The sequence below is a fragment of the Capsicum annuum genome, chromosome 8 (assembly GCF_002878395.1).
Source record: "Capsicum annuum cultivar UCD-10X-F1 chromosome 8, UCD10Xv1.1, whole genome shotgun sequence".
NCBI classification, from domain to species: domain Eukaryota; kingdom Viridiplantae; phylum Streptophyta; class Magnoliopsida; order Solanales; family Solanaceae; genus Capsicum; species Capsicum annuum.
The window spans coordinates 48,816,811-48,829,906 of NC_061118.1; positions in this window are offsets into that span (position 1 = coordinate 48,816,811).

The window sequence follows — 13,096 nt, forward strand, 5'->3', positions numbered from 1 at the left end:
CTGTTGCAATAGACAAACTCTCTATCAACACAGAAAGAATATTTGTTACGAAAAATAGACAATCTATTGCATTATAAAAAATTTAACTTTCATCAGACAAAAAAGATTGCCAATACATGTAAAATCAAGTGACTTGAAATAAAAAATTATTATGGCGTTTGTGTTACTACATCTTATTCTTTATACACAGGCTCCAAGCGTCCAGTTAGTACCCCATAAGCCCAGACCTCTTGTATCTTTGCCAATACATTGTCACACCAAAAGTTCATTGGCTTGGCCATTTCTGTATTGGTCAACAAACATTCGATGTATTCAAGTGCATATGACCCACACGTGGCACCAGTTTTATATTTTGGAAGGTCTATGTCCTTGTTTCAACCTTCAAAATTCCATGCTTTCTTCATCGACTCTTCCACTGGCAAATCATCCATCAGTTTACTCTGCCTCAATGAGTTCGGGAACAAATCCAACAGTAGTTGCATATGGGTAAAAAATTCAACCTCGTCTAGGGTAGGTAATTGCAGTCTTAAACCTTGATCTTTCCCTACTCGAGTAGTATCTCAACATCCAGATAATGTATGACGTCCACGTTCATGACTGCAAGAATTCTCTTCGTCTTGGTCCATCTCTTATCATATGGATATGGCCTCTTCCCACTAACATATTTAATAATTTCTTTATCCTATTAGAACCCAGCAACTAATAAATCAAATCCTAGGCCACCGGGAGTTAACTCTAGCTTAGTGAGATGATCGTACCTATCCTTGAAATTATTGTAAAAGTTAAGGTCCATTATCCTATCGATAGCATCGTAAGCTTCCAAGTACGCTAATTGCCTACCCCTCATGAGGCAAAGAATTTCTTCAACATACGGTGATATAAGAAGTCAATTTTTAAATAGGTTAGTAATTGTAAAGAAAGAAAACATAGTAGAAAGGTGCAATGGATAGTCCATCTGTTGCAGAGGGTTCTCTGAATTTATGCACAGATTACTGATCTAATGCAACTTATGCAACAGATGGGTAATATGTTGCAACAGAACCACCACCAGTTGCACCAAAAAATTAGATGTTACAATAGATAACACATCTATTGTGTATATTCTTCTTCATGGAGTATATTAGAAGACTAGTTTAGGAAAAGTAAACTTACCTTGTACATGTATTGCGTACGCATATCTACCATACTCTTGAAGTCTTGGCCAGAAAAGGTATGCATGGGGTAATCTTGTATGTCTTGCTAGGCATTCTTGGCCCGTCGCAGATTCCTCTTCTCTATGGCGCCAAGTTATGCATATATGTCCATCTTCTTCAATGTCTCCTCAAATTTAAAAACTTTTGGAGAGGGAGAAGTTGCAATTTTTTTTATTTTCGATTAGAGAGTAATTAGCTATTTGCTTTTTTCTTCCTCCTAACCGCCACTATGGGAGTGCATGGCTCCCTCACCTTCTTGGATGGTTTGACACCCCTCTTGGATTTCAATTCCCGATAGCTTTAGTGATAGCCTTTACTTTTTCAAAGAGTTTATTCTATCTTTCCTTGTACTCTTTGCATTTGCAATGAGAACATGAGGGTGAAGAGGGGTGAGAGGGACCACTGTAAGGGTGGGAGAAACTGGTGTAAGGGTGGGAGACACCTGTGTAAAGGTGAGAGGGACCTGCAAAAGAGATGTTTTCAAACATATTTATTTTTCTTGAGCATCAACATGCTCATCATCACGACTGGCAGCAGTAGGTTGGTCATGAAGAGCCTCAACATTAGGCTGACCTTGCTTAACTGCTCTTCTTATGGCTATTTCTCTAGCCAATTCCTTCTTTATTAACTCAACCGTTGGTTCTGCTATTGTATCAATAAGACCTAGAGTAATAAAATAAGTCATCCCCAGCTCCTTTTCAGTAGCACGATCCATGGATGCACAACCTATAAAAAAAAGGCAAATACATTTAAATCATGTAATAATTTGTAGACAGTTGAGTTACATATAAACACAAACAACTTATGCCATAGATGATCTTTCTATCACAACAACTGATCTATCTTTTGCAACAGATTAATAATATATTGCATGAGATACCAATCCGTTACAGCAGTAGTAGTAGATGGGTAATCTTTTACAACAGATGACCCTCCTGTTGCAACAGATGGAACATCTATTTCAATATCTTTCTTTGAGTCAAATTATTTTACTTGAAAGAAGACGTATTGTATCATCTGTAGGGTTAAAGAGATCAGCCTCCTTAATTCTTGTGTTTCTCTTTGCAGCTAACCACCTAAGGATCCTTAGATGAGAAAACTCATTCGGGTAATCCTTGACCTGCTTTCGGAGGGGATGAATTGCTTCAAGCCTAAAAAATGTAAATAGGTTGCATGCAAAAAAAAGTAATAATAATTATTCAATATAAATTAATGGATGAGTAAACAAATAGTGATTAAATTTACCATAAAAGCCCAAAGAAAGTAGTATAATATGATCGTCTTTGGGGATAGCTTTGTCAGTAAATATTTGACAGCCAAGTTATAGTTGTCATATTCCTAGGGATAATTATTGAATTTCTCAAAATCCTTAGCAAGCTTCAACAAATCATCTTCTATGACTTTGTTGATGTCTCTTGCCAATATAACGGAATGGGCAAACCAAACTAAGCATAATTGCTCCTTTTACTGCTTTGATATGGTTTTATCCTTGAGATGTTTTATCAACTTATTGACTTTATAACCATGGCCAGCAATGTCCAACAACCCATTTATTTTTTCCTTGCATTTGTTGGTCTTGATGGGTGGTCACTAGGATAATGCCTTCCCTCTATTTGATGGTGGTGGTTTGGTTGTACTGCTTGCCTTAAACCTTTTGTGGAGTGTTTCCTTGATGATAGGTCTTTCTGGACGGTCGCATCTCAAGCTTGTCACTATGGAAAATACTTTCAATCCAAAATAAATCGGCATGCCACAGTAGCTGATCCAGATTTCATCCATCTTTGTGCCCCCCTCCTTCAAATATTTATCATCCCCATGTACTTGATCCTACTCTTGAGAAGACCATATACCATGTTCATTTGCAAAATGGGCAGTGTAAGAAAGTGTCCAAAGTATCTCTTCTTAAAAAGTTTGTCTATGTTTTCACTCTTTATAGTTTTCCTAAAGTTATCAAAAGATTTCTCCAACTGACATTTAAGTACTAAATCACCAGTTAGTTTTGCAGGGTCATCTATCAGCATCGTAATTTGAAACTTGTCAATACTAATAGTTTTGGCAACATCGTGCTGGGATTTTAATATTAATTCATACCCCATTGGTGATGCATTATCATCATGTTAATCATCATTCTTTTTCTCACTTTTTTCTCCCTCCTCTTCTTATTTATCTTCTTTTTCTTCCTCCTCACTATTATTTTCCTCATCACCATCTACAGGCCCTTGTCTATCTCCCACAATATTGTTTTTGTATCTTTCCTCAGCTTTACTTTTTCCTGACTGAGATTGTTCAGGAAGCTACTCTGAATTCCTCTGTAATCTAGCCTATTTTGTTAGGTGGTCAAAAGTTGATCCACTTTCACTTTCTTTTATTTTAGGAGATATATTTTACCTACAATCAACAGAAAAATAAAAAAATATTACAATTGATGTATGCATAAATTTTAAAAAATACATTACAAACACCACCAACATCCACCACAAACACCACCAATACTGACACCACCAACTAATGCCACCAACACCACCACCAACAGCCACTGACACCACCACTAATGCCATCAACACCACTACCAACAGCCACCAACACTACCACAAACACCATCCAACAATACCATGATAGTCAATGGAACACTGCCATAAAAACTAGGGTTTTCTCGAGCTCTTCTTGTGATTTTAGCATCAAAGCTCAAAATTGTTAACCCATTTTGAAGATAATACAACTAAAAGTCTTCTTTTTTATCATTAACTAAAAAGACCTAATTTTAAAAAAAAAACAAATGTAGAACTCCTATCAAACTTTGTTACCTATGAAGACAGAGAAAATGATGGATATAAGTAAGAATGAAGTCCAAAATAACAACTATATGGTCGAAAATGGGAAGAAAATCGATCTGTTGTGAAGGGTTGAGCACTATGTTAAGTAGTTGTTGTCTGTATTATTGAAAGAGAAAAAAAAGAGAATTTGATATTTGAAATAATAAAATATTTTTTTCGCAAATGGATGATTTGTATGGGTTGATTTGTATTTTGGAAAAGAATGACAAGTTTTGAAAATGTTAATTTGGTCTGAATAATTTTCTCATCCCTAGTTGTAGTGAAATCAATTGAGGTATCTCAAATAATAAGCTAATATGAATTGTTTCAAATAAGATTGATCTCTTGATGAGGTAGGTTAGGAGGAGCGCAAAACCAGCATCACACAATAAGTTGACCCTATCAACTCATCCCTAGTTGTAGCAAAATAAATTAAGGTATCTCAAATAATAAGCTAATATGAATCATTTCAACTCAGATTGGTCGATTGGTCGATTGGTCGATTGACGAGTCAAATCAGGAGGAGAGCATTACCAATATCACATAATATAGTTGACCCTATCAACTCATCCCTAGTTGCAGTGAAATCAATTGAGTTATCTCAAATAATAAACTAATGTGAATTATTTCAACTCAAATTAGTCTATTAACGAGTCCGGTCAGGAGGAGTACAATACCAACATTATACAATACAGTTGACCCTATTAACTCATCCCTTTTTATAGCAAAATCAACTGAGGTATCTCAAATAATAAGTTAATATGCAGCATTTCAACTCAGATTGGTTGATTGATGAGTCGGGATAGGAAGAGCGCAATACCAACATCACGTAATACAGTTGACCCTATAAACTCATCCCTTGTTATAGTGAAATCAATTGAGGTATCTCAAATAATAAGCTAATATAAATCATTTCAACTCAGATTAATCGATTGATGAGTCGAGTCAGGAGGAGCGCAATACCAATATCACACAATAAAGTTGACCCTATCAACTTATCCCTGGTTGTAGCAAAATAAATTGAGGTATCTCAAATAATAAGCTAATATAAATCATTTCAACTTAGATTGGTTAATTAACGGGTCAGTCCAAGAGGAGCGCAATACCAATATCACGCAATGCAGTTGACCATATCAACTTATCCCTAGTTTTAGCGAAATCAATTGAGGTATCCCAAATAATAAGGTAATATAAATTGTTTCAACTCAGATTAGTCAATTATGAGTTGGGTCAAGATAAGAACAATACCAATATCAGGAAATACAGTTGACCCTATCAACCCATCCCTAGTTGTAGTAAAATCAATTGAGGTATCTCAAATAATAAGCTAATATGAATTATTTCAACTTAAATTAGTCGATTGATGAGAAGGGTCAGGAGGAGCGCAATACCAACATCACGCAATACAGTTGACCCTATCAACTCATCCCTAGTTATAGCAAAATCAATTGAGGTATCTCAAATAATAAGCTAATATGAATTGTTTCAACTCAAATTGGTTGATTGATGAGTTGGGTTAGGAAAAGCTCAATACCAACATCACATAATATAGTTGACCCTATCAACTCATCCTAAGTTATAGTGAAATCAATTGAGGTATCTCAAATAATAAGCTAATATAAATCATTTCAACTTAGATTGGTTGATTGATGAGTCGGGTCAAGAGAAGCACAATACCAATATCACGCAATAAAGTTGACCCTATCAAATCATTCCTATAGCAAAATCAATTGAGGTATCTCAAATAATAAGTTAAAATGAATTATTTTAACTACGATTGATCGATTAATGAGTTGGGTCAAGAGGAGCGCAATACCAACATCACACAATACAGTTTACCCTATTAAATCATCCCTATTTGTAGCAAATTTAATTAAGGTATCTCAAATAATAAGATAATGTGAATCATTTCAACTCAGATTGGTTGATTGATGAGTTGGGTCAGGAGAAGCGCAATACCAACATCACAAAATACAGTTGACCCTATCAAATCATGCCTAGTTGTAGCAAAATCAATTGAGGTATCTCAAATAATAAGCTAATATAAATTATTTCAACTCAGATTAATTGATTGACGAGTCAGGTCAGGAGGAGCGCAATAATAACACCACACAATATAGTTGACCCTATCAAATCATCCCTATTTATAGCAAAATCAAATAAGGTATCTCAAATAATAAGCTAATATGAATCGTTTCAAGTTAGATTGGTAGATTGATGAGTCGAGTCAGGAAGAGCACAATACCAACATCACGCAAAACAGTTGACCCTATCAACTCATCCTAGTAGTAGAAAAATCAATTGATGTATCTTAAATAATAAGCTAATATGAATCATTTCAACTCAGATTGATAGATTGAAGAGTCGAGTCAGGAGGAGCGCAATACCAACTTCACGTAATACAGTTGACCCTATCAACTCACCCGTAGTTGTAGCAAAATTAATTGAAGTTGTAGTTGACCATATAAAATCAATTGAAATTATATAATAATAAATGTTCAACCTATTGCAACAGATGACTTATATACTAGAATTTATCAAACAGATTATTAAATCTGTTGCAACAGATTATCTATCTGTTGTAAATTATCAAATGAACGTTGGCACCTGTTGTGATAGATGACTGAACTGTTGGAAATTTTCTAACATAAATTGTCATTTGTTGCTATAAATGACACATATGTTGGAAGATCTTTTTTTTTATTTTAAAGCAATTTTCTCTCTGAGATACAAAAGATAAAATACTAAGGCAGTAAAAACTATTACTTGGATAACTCAAAAATATCCTCCTTTAGTAGTCTTATCTTTTTTTTTCAATGTCACCATCACCTCGTGCCCCTCAAACCCATCTCTATAATTCTCTCTCCGTAAGCCATAAATTAACTTAAATCGTCTCTCTTCTTTCTTTCAAAATTCTCTTTCTATCCTCTTTAGGGTAATCACAACTATCACCTTTTTTCCTCTCTTTTATCTCCTCTTTCACATGAGGATCCTTTTGGATCTCTACTAATTAATTTCTCAACTGAAATGGGTGTTCTGACCCCTTTGCTTTTTTGACATTGCAGGAATGGTTCACTATTGCTCTTTCTTTCTCATTTACTTCTTTGTATGTTATTAAATTAGATATTTACATTTGTTGTTTTCATTGATTTACCCATTACCAGTATCCTATTTATTGATCAAATTGAAGGAAGAGTGACTTTTAAGTCTTGAATGAACGAACCATTATTTTTATTAAAATATACAAAAAAAAGTCATCATTGGGAGAACTTAAAAAGCCTAGTTTTCAGTATCATATTTTATGTCTTTTGTTTGTTACTTTGTTAATGGTGTTGTTGTTGGGGGTGTTGGTGTTGTTGGAATGTGTGGTATTTGTGTTGTTCATGGTGTTGGAACATATGGTGTTATTTCTTTATTATTGATGTTATTATTGATGTTGGTGGTGGTGTTGCAACTGATGAATCAGCTGTTGGAACAGACTAAGAAATTGTTGGAAGAAATTAAACAAGTAGCAAGGCTGGCTTGATTTATTACAATAGATGAACCATCATTTTCAATATTTCAGCTATCTATTGCCACAGATCCATCGCCTGTTACAACGAATGACTCATTTGTTGAACAAATGGGGAATCTGTTGCACCAGATGGGTCGTCTGTTGCAACACTTATTGTAATGTGTTGTATTCATTCAATTTTGTGTTACCCTTTTATAATGTTATTTTTGTTCTACTTTTGTTTGCCGATAAAAGGAAGTGAAAGTGGATCAAATTTTGCACGACGAACATTAAAGGCTAGAGTAAAGATGGGTTTGGAGGAATAAGCTACTTCCAGATGAAACCACTTCATATATGGGAGGTATGTATTACTGATCAACCTATCATGAAAACACATAACCAGTATACTAATTTTACTAATATTGGTTCTTTACCAATTAGGCATTAATCTTTCAAACAAGACATGGCCTTTTACAATTAAGATTGTTAGGTTTGAACTGGTAAGGCTAAGGGATCAAGAAGGTGGTGTCGATACCCTATTAGGTTTAATGATGATTTTGCTTATATTTATGCATAAAGTTTGGATAAGGGTTCAAGTTTTTGGTGGTAGTGTAGATATTTAAATAGTAATTAGACTGATTATAAGGGTTCAATGGACTTTTGAAAGTCCTCCGAAGCCTCACACTGCTGCAAACAAGAAAGGAAAACCAATAGTTATTGCCCTAGTCCAAATTTATATGGATGGGTTTCTCGAGAAGAATATTATATAGAAGAAGGTGCTTGGCAGAATACATGTGTGGGAAGGGAGGTGGAGAAGACCATATATCAACTCAGACCTAATTAAAGAAGAAACACAGGTTAGGAATGAACGTGTAGTGAATTTGGCTGATAAAATTGACATAAAAAATAAAAAAAATGAATGAGCTGCAAATGTGAAAGTGTATCCAAAAATAAAAACCAATCAATCCATTTTAAAAAGAAAAATGTTGAAGTGGACTAGAGTTGTACACTTTGTTAGGGGACTGTAACTATCTAGCGTGGCCTGAATAAAGACCCATAAAACGTAGGACCAGAACTCTAAGGTTGCAGCTTTGCGAGCACCAATGATGGTAAGATTATCGGCCTGGAATGACCAACAACTCCTGAAGTAAAAATAGGGATCAAGCCAAGGTGGCAATTTCTGAAGTTAAACTTGCATCCCAAGCCTTCTTATTGTGGTTCTGGTCTGGTCAATGGCAGTGGAAACAACAAGGCATAGGATTTCTGCCCAACTTCATACCTTTTTGTTTCTACTGCCATTAAACTAATCAGAACCACAAATAAAAGGCATTGTATGCAAGTTAGACTTCAAAATTGATGCCTTGGCTTTCCTTATTTTTACTTCTGGAGTTGTTAGTTAAGGTTCTTTCTAGACTAGAAATCTTACCAATCCATTGTGCTCGCTAAGCTGCTTCCTTAGAGTTCTAATCCTGCTCTTTGTAGGTCTTCATTGAGACCACGCTCGTCAGTCACAGGTCCTAGCAAAGTGTCCAGCTCCAGTCCTCTTCAGCATTTCTCTTTTCAAGAATGACTGACAGGTTTTAATATTTGGATACACTCACATTTGCAGCTTATTCAATTTTTTCATCATTTAAGTCAATTTCATTGGCTATATTGGGTAGAAGTTCCTTACTTTCTTCCCTTTGTTTCCCCTTAAACAAGGTCTGAGAAGAAATATGGTCTTCTCCACTTCCCCTTTCCTGCACAGGTATTCTCGCAAGCATCTTCTGTTGTATAATAGTCTCCTTGAGCAATCCATCCATATAAATTTTGACCAGGGAAATAACTATTGATCTTTCATTCTTGTTTGCTGCAGTTCGAGGCTTCGGAGGCTTTTCAAAAGTCCATTGAACCCTTAAAATTAGTCTAATCACTATTTGAATATCTACACTTTCACCAAAAACTTGAACCTTTGTCCAAACTTGACTCATAAACATGAGCAAAACCATCATTAAATTGTAACAGGATATCGACACCACCTTCGTGGAACCCTTCACCCTTATCAATTTGTACCTATCAAACTAAACTGTAAAATGTAGGATCGTGCTTAAAGGATCAATATCTAATCGATAAAAAACTGCATTCACGAAATTATTATACTTGTGTCTTTCATGAAAGCCTGATCAATAATACATAACTCCCACACATGAAAGTGGATCCATTCATCTGCACACACCTTATTTTTCCTACCCCATCGTTAAGTAGTGTACAAGACTACAGAGGCTCAGAGGGTAACCATCATCAATGTCAGAGGACTACATGCCCGTCAAGAAAAAACAAGCGCTACAAGTCGTGATTTTTTCATCTTTTTTATTTTTAAATCTATTTTTTATTTTATATAATAAAATAGTCACCAATTTGAATTAATTAAGGTATATGATGACTATTAAAACAGAGGTGAACAGTCATGACTTTTTGTATAACACATTCAAAATAGTCGATGAATTAAATTCCCCATCTGTTGCAACTGATGAATCAGTTGTTAGAAGAAATCAAAACATCTCCTCTAACAAATGGTCCATCTGTCACAACAGATAATACATATATTGTAATAGATGTCTTATCTGCTACATATACAGACCATCTGTTGCAATAGATGGCAAATCTATTGTGATAGTTGGTTATTTGTTGTGACTAGTGGATGATCTGTTGCGACAGCTCAATATAACGGTTGTTATTAAGAGAGAAACCATTTTGAAAAGGTGAGAAGTTTGAATGTAAAAGAAAATGTCACGATTTTTCATAGAAAACACAAAGTCAGTAATTTGAAACATCGTGCCTTTTTGCCTAACACATTCAGATTCAATCCTCTATAAATAGGTCCCTCCTTAATCTTCATCCTACTCTATTTTATTTATTTATTTCATTTTGTCTCTTCGTATTATATCTTCAACCACTTCTCTTCAAAGAGCATATTCCTTTCTCATAAAGGTAAGTTATTTTTTGTATGTAAATCTACCAGTTGGTAGTATACGTTGTATTACATTCTAACTCTTTTATTTACTTTTGTGTTTATGTTTTTTGTCAATTCATGCGTGTTCTAGATATGGTTGATCCTATTTGGGACATTGCTATTCTGTGCGACAACGTGCGGGAACATCAGAGGCAGGTTAATAACCTTAGAGGGAGTTGGTCGTCGTAAGAGCAAAGATTTTTAGAGAGATACAGAGGCTGACGAGGGCACTGCTGCTGTTGGCTGGCGATTGACTGGCTGGAAATAAAAATGATGATGATAATATTAATTAAAATGTGTTTTTTCTTTTAGCGTGTGTATTTTAATTTTTTATATCGGATCTATACCTAATGTATTTTATTTTTCATTTAATGAAAAACTTATTTTTGGTCTACTTTGGATTTTTAATTCTCATTTAATTTATTTTTTTTTGTATTTCTTCTTTTCAAGAAAGAAACATGTCGACGATTAGAGGTAAGGAGTAATTTTGAAGCCAGTAGCAATAACAAAAGTTTTGAGTTCTTTCAACAGATAGACCATCTATTGAAATAGATTGGTCATCAGTTAGGTTTCTGTCAATAGATTATCTATCTGTTGCAACATATTTATCATCTGTTGGAAAAAAATATTCCAGTTTGATGAACTGTCTTGTGTTCTTTCGGCTAATGTCCATCTGTTGCACAGATGAGTAATTTGTTGAAAATAATTTTGTGGTCTGTTGTATTTAATTCCTGTTTTACCTCTTTTTATTGATGCACAAGTTATTAAAAGAAGATATTTTATATAATAAATGAAAACATTTACATTCACAACAATGAGTTAAATATATAAAATCCCATAACAAACAACAACACAATTTTTTGTAATTACAACGATCATGGTGGATTACGGTCCGGGCATGTAGTTCTTTTTTGGTCAGCCTTCTTATATACGGAGCACTTATTTCTTCTTGATGGAAATGATTCTCCAATTTCATGCCTCCTCTTATATGGACTTTTTTCCAATTTTATAGTGTTTAGGTCAATATATGGAGGAGGCATTAATCTCCCTAAAAGCTCTGCAGGAGTAACCCAAGATTCTTCGGAAGGCACCGGAGTAATATGCCCACTATATGCCATTTTATATTTTTCCACTAAATAATATGGAGAGGAGTACTTGTAAGTTTTACTTCCATATTTTACACTGTATTGAGCTCGAAGCGCTGCCATAGCATGTGGACAAGGTATTTTGTCCAAGTCAAAAACTCTACACGTACAAGATATTGTTTAAAGATCGACCATGGCAACATCACTATGACCGTTCATACTGAACTTGTAATATGCTATTTGATTAGAAAGTAACATATTCCCCAGACTGATGTTCGTTGATATTATTTTTTCGGCTCTAGAACAAAATGGGTTTCTGCGTTATCGGACTCCACACATCTTTCGCAAAAAAAATTGCCAAATTTCTTATTTATTAAATCAAATAGAGCTACAATGGGAAATTCTCTTTCATCGCCAAATAATGAATTCATCGATTCAGCTATGTTTCACGTCATTATATTGTACCTATACAAGAAAATCACTTAGCACGACATCATACTAATCTTGCACCTCAAACAAGACATTAAATTCATAAGAATGTACCTATTTGTCGGACAATATGCTCGGCTCCATCTCTCGAAACCGATATGTATGAGATGTTCTACTACCTTGGGATGTATATCCACTATTTGATTGAAATGGTCTAAAAACTCCTCTCTACTATATGCCTTATCTGCTCTATAAAAAAAGGCCATGACCCTTTCATTGTGAAAGTTGGTTCGAATGTTCTCTCCAAGATATCGGATCCAACAACTAAAGTGAGTTGAAGTGAAGAAAGTTAAACCTATCTTTGGAATACTTGGATGCCTATCTGAAACAAAAGACAATTCTTTGGTATCTTTGATGAAAATTCACATTTGTTCAAAAAATATCCATAAGAGGCATCACATTCCTTGTTCGCTACACAAAAAGCAAAAGAAAATATGTGATTCTACACATCCTGCGCCACCGTCCTTTTTTCAAATGTCGAAAACCTTGAATCCAAGCACCATAGGATACAAAAAAGTACTTGAACCTTCCATTTTCATCAACATGCAATGTTATCTTGCTTCCAGGATTTTTAGACTCAAGCATATAATGGTAGGCATCGAGGACTGTATACCCATGCTTGTGTGTCCCCCAAACCAAGTCCTTGGCAATCCCATGACCGTAAATATCTTTCAATAACTAATCATGACACCCAATTCCGTAAGGAGTTAATTGGACATATCCTTTGTCGAAGGGCCTTTTCTATTGGGGAATCTATTCTTGAAATATTCATCGAAGACCTTTGCAGTGGCATGAGGATTTTGGCCCAAAATATGCTCTAAACCACATGTATGATACTTTTCATGTTTATGGATGACGAATCTGTCAGAACTTAGCTATTCCACCGCTCTCAACCACTACTTGAATTTCAAATTAGCACATTTGAAGTAAAAGACTTTGCTCGAATTAACCACCTTCATTATTCTGAAATATTTTTTCAAGGAAACAATAAACAAAGAAGTAGAAAGTTCTTTCTTGTTCTTGAATGACAT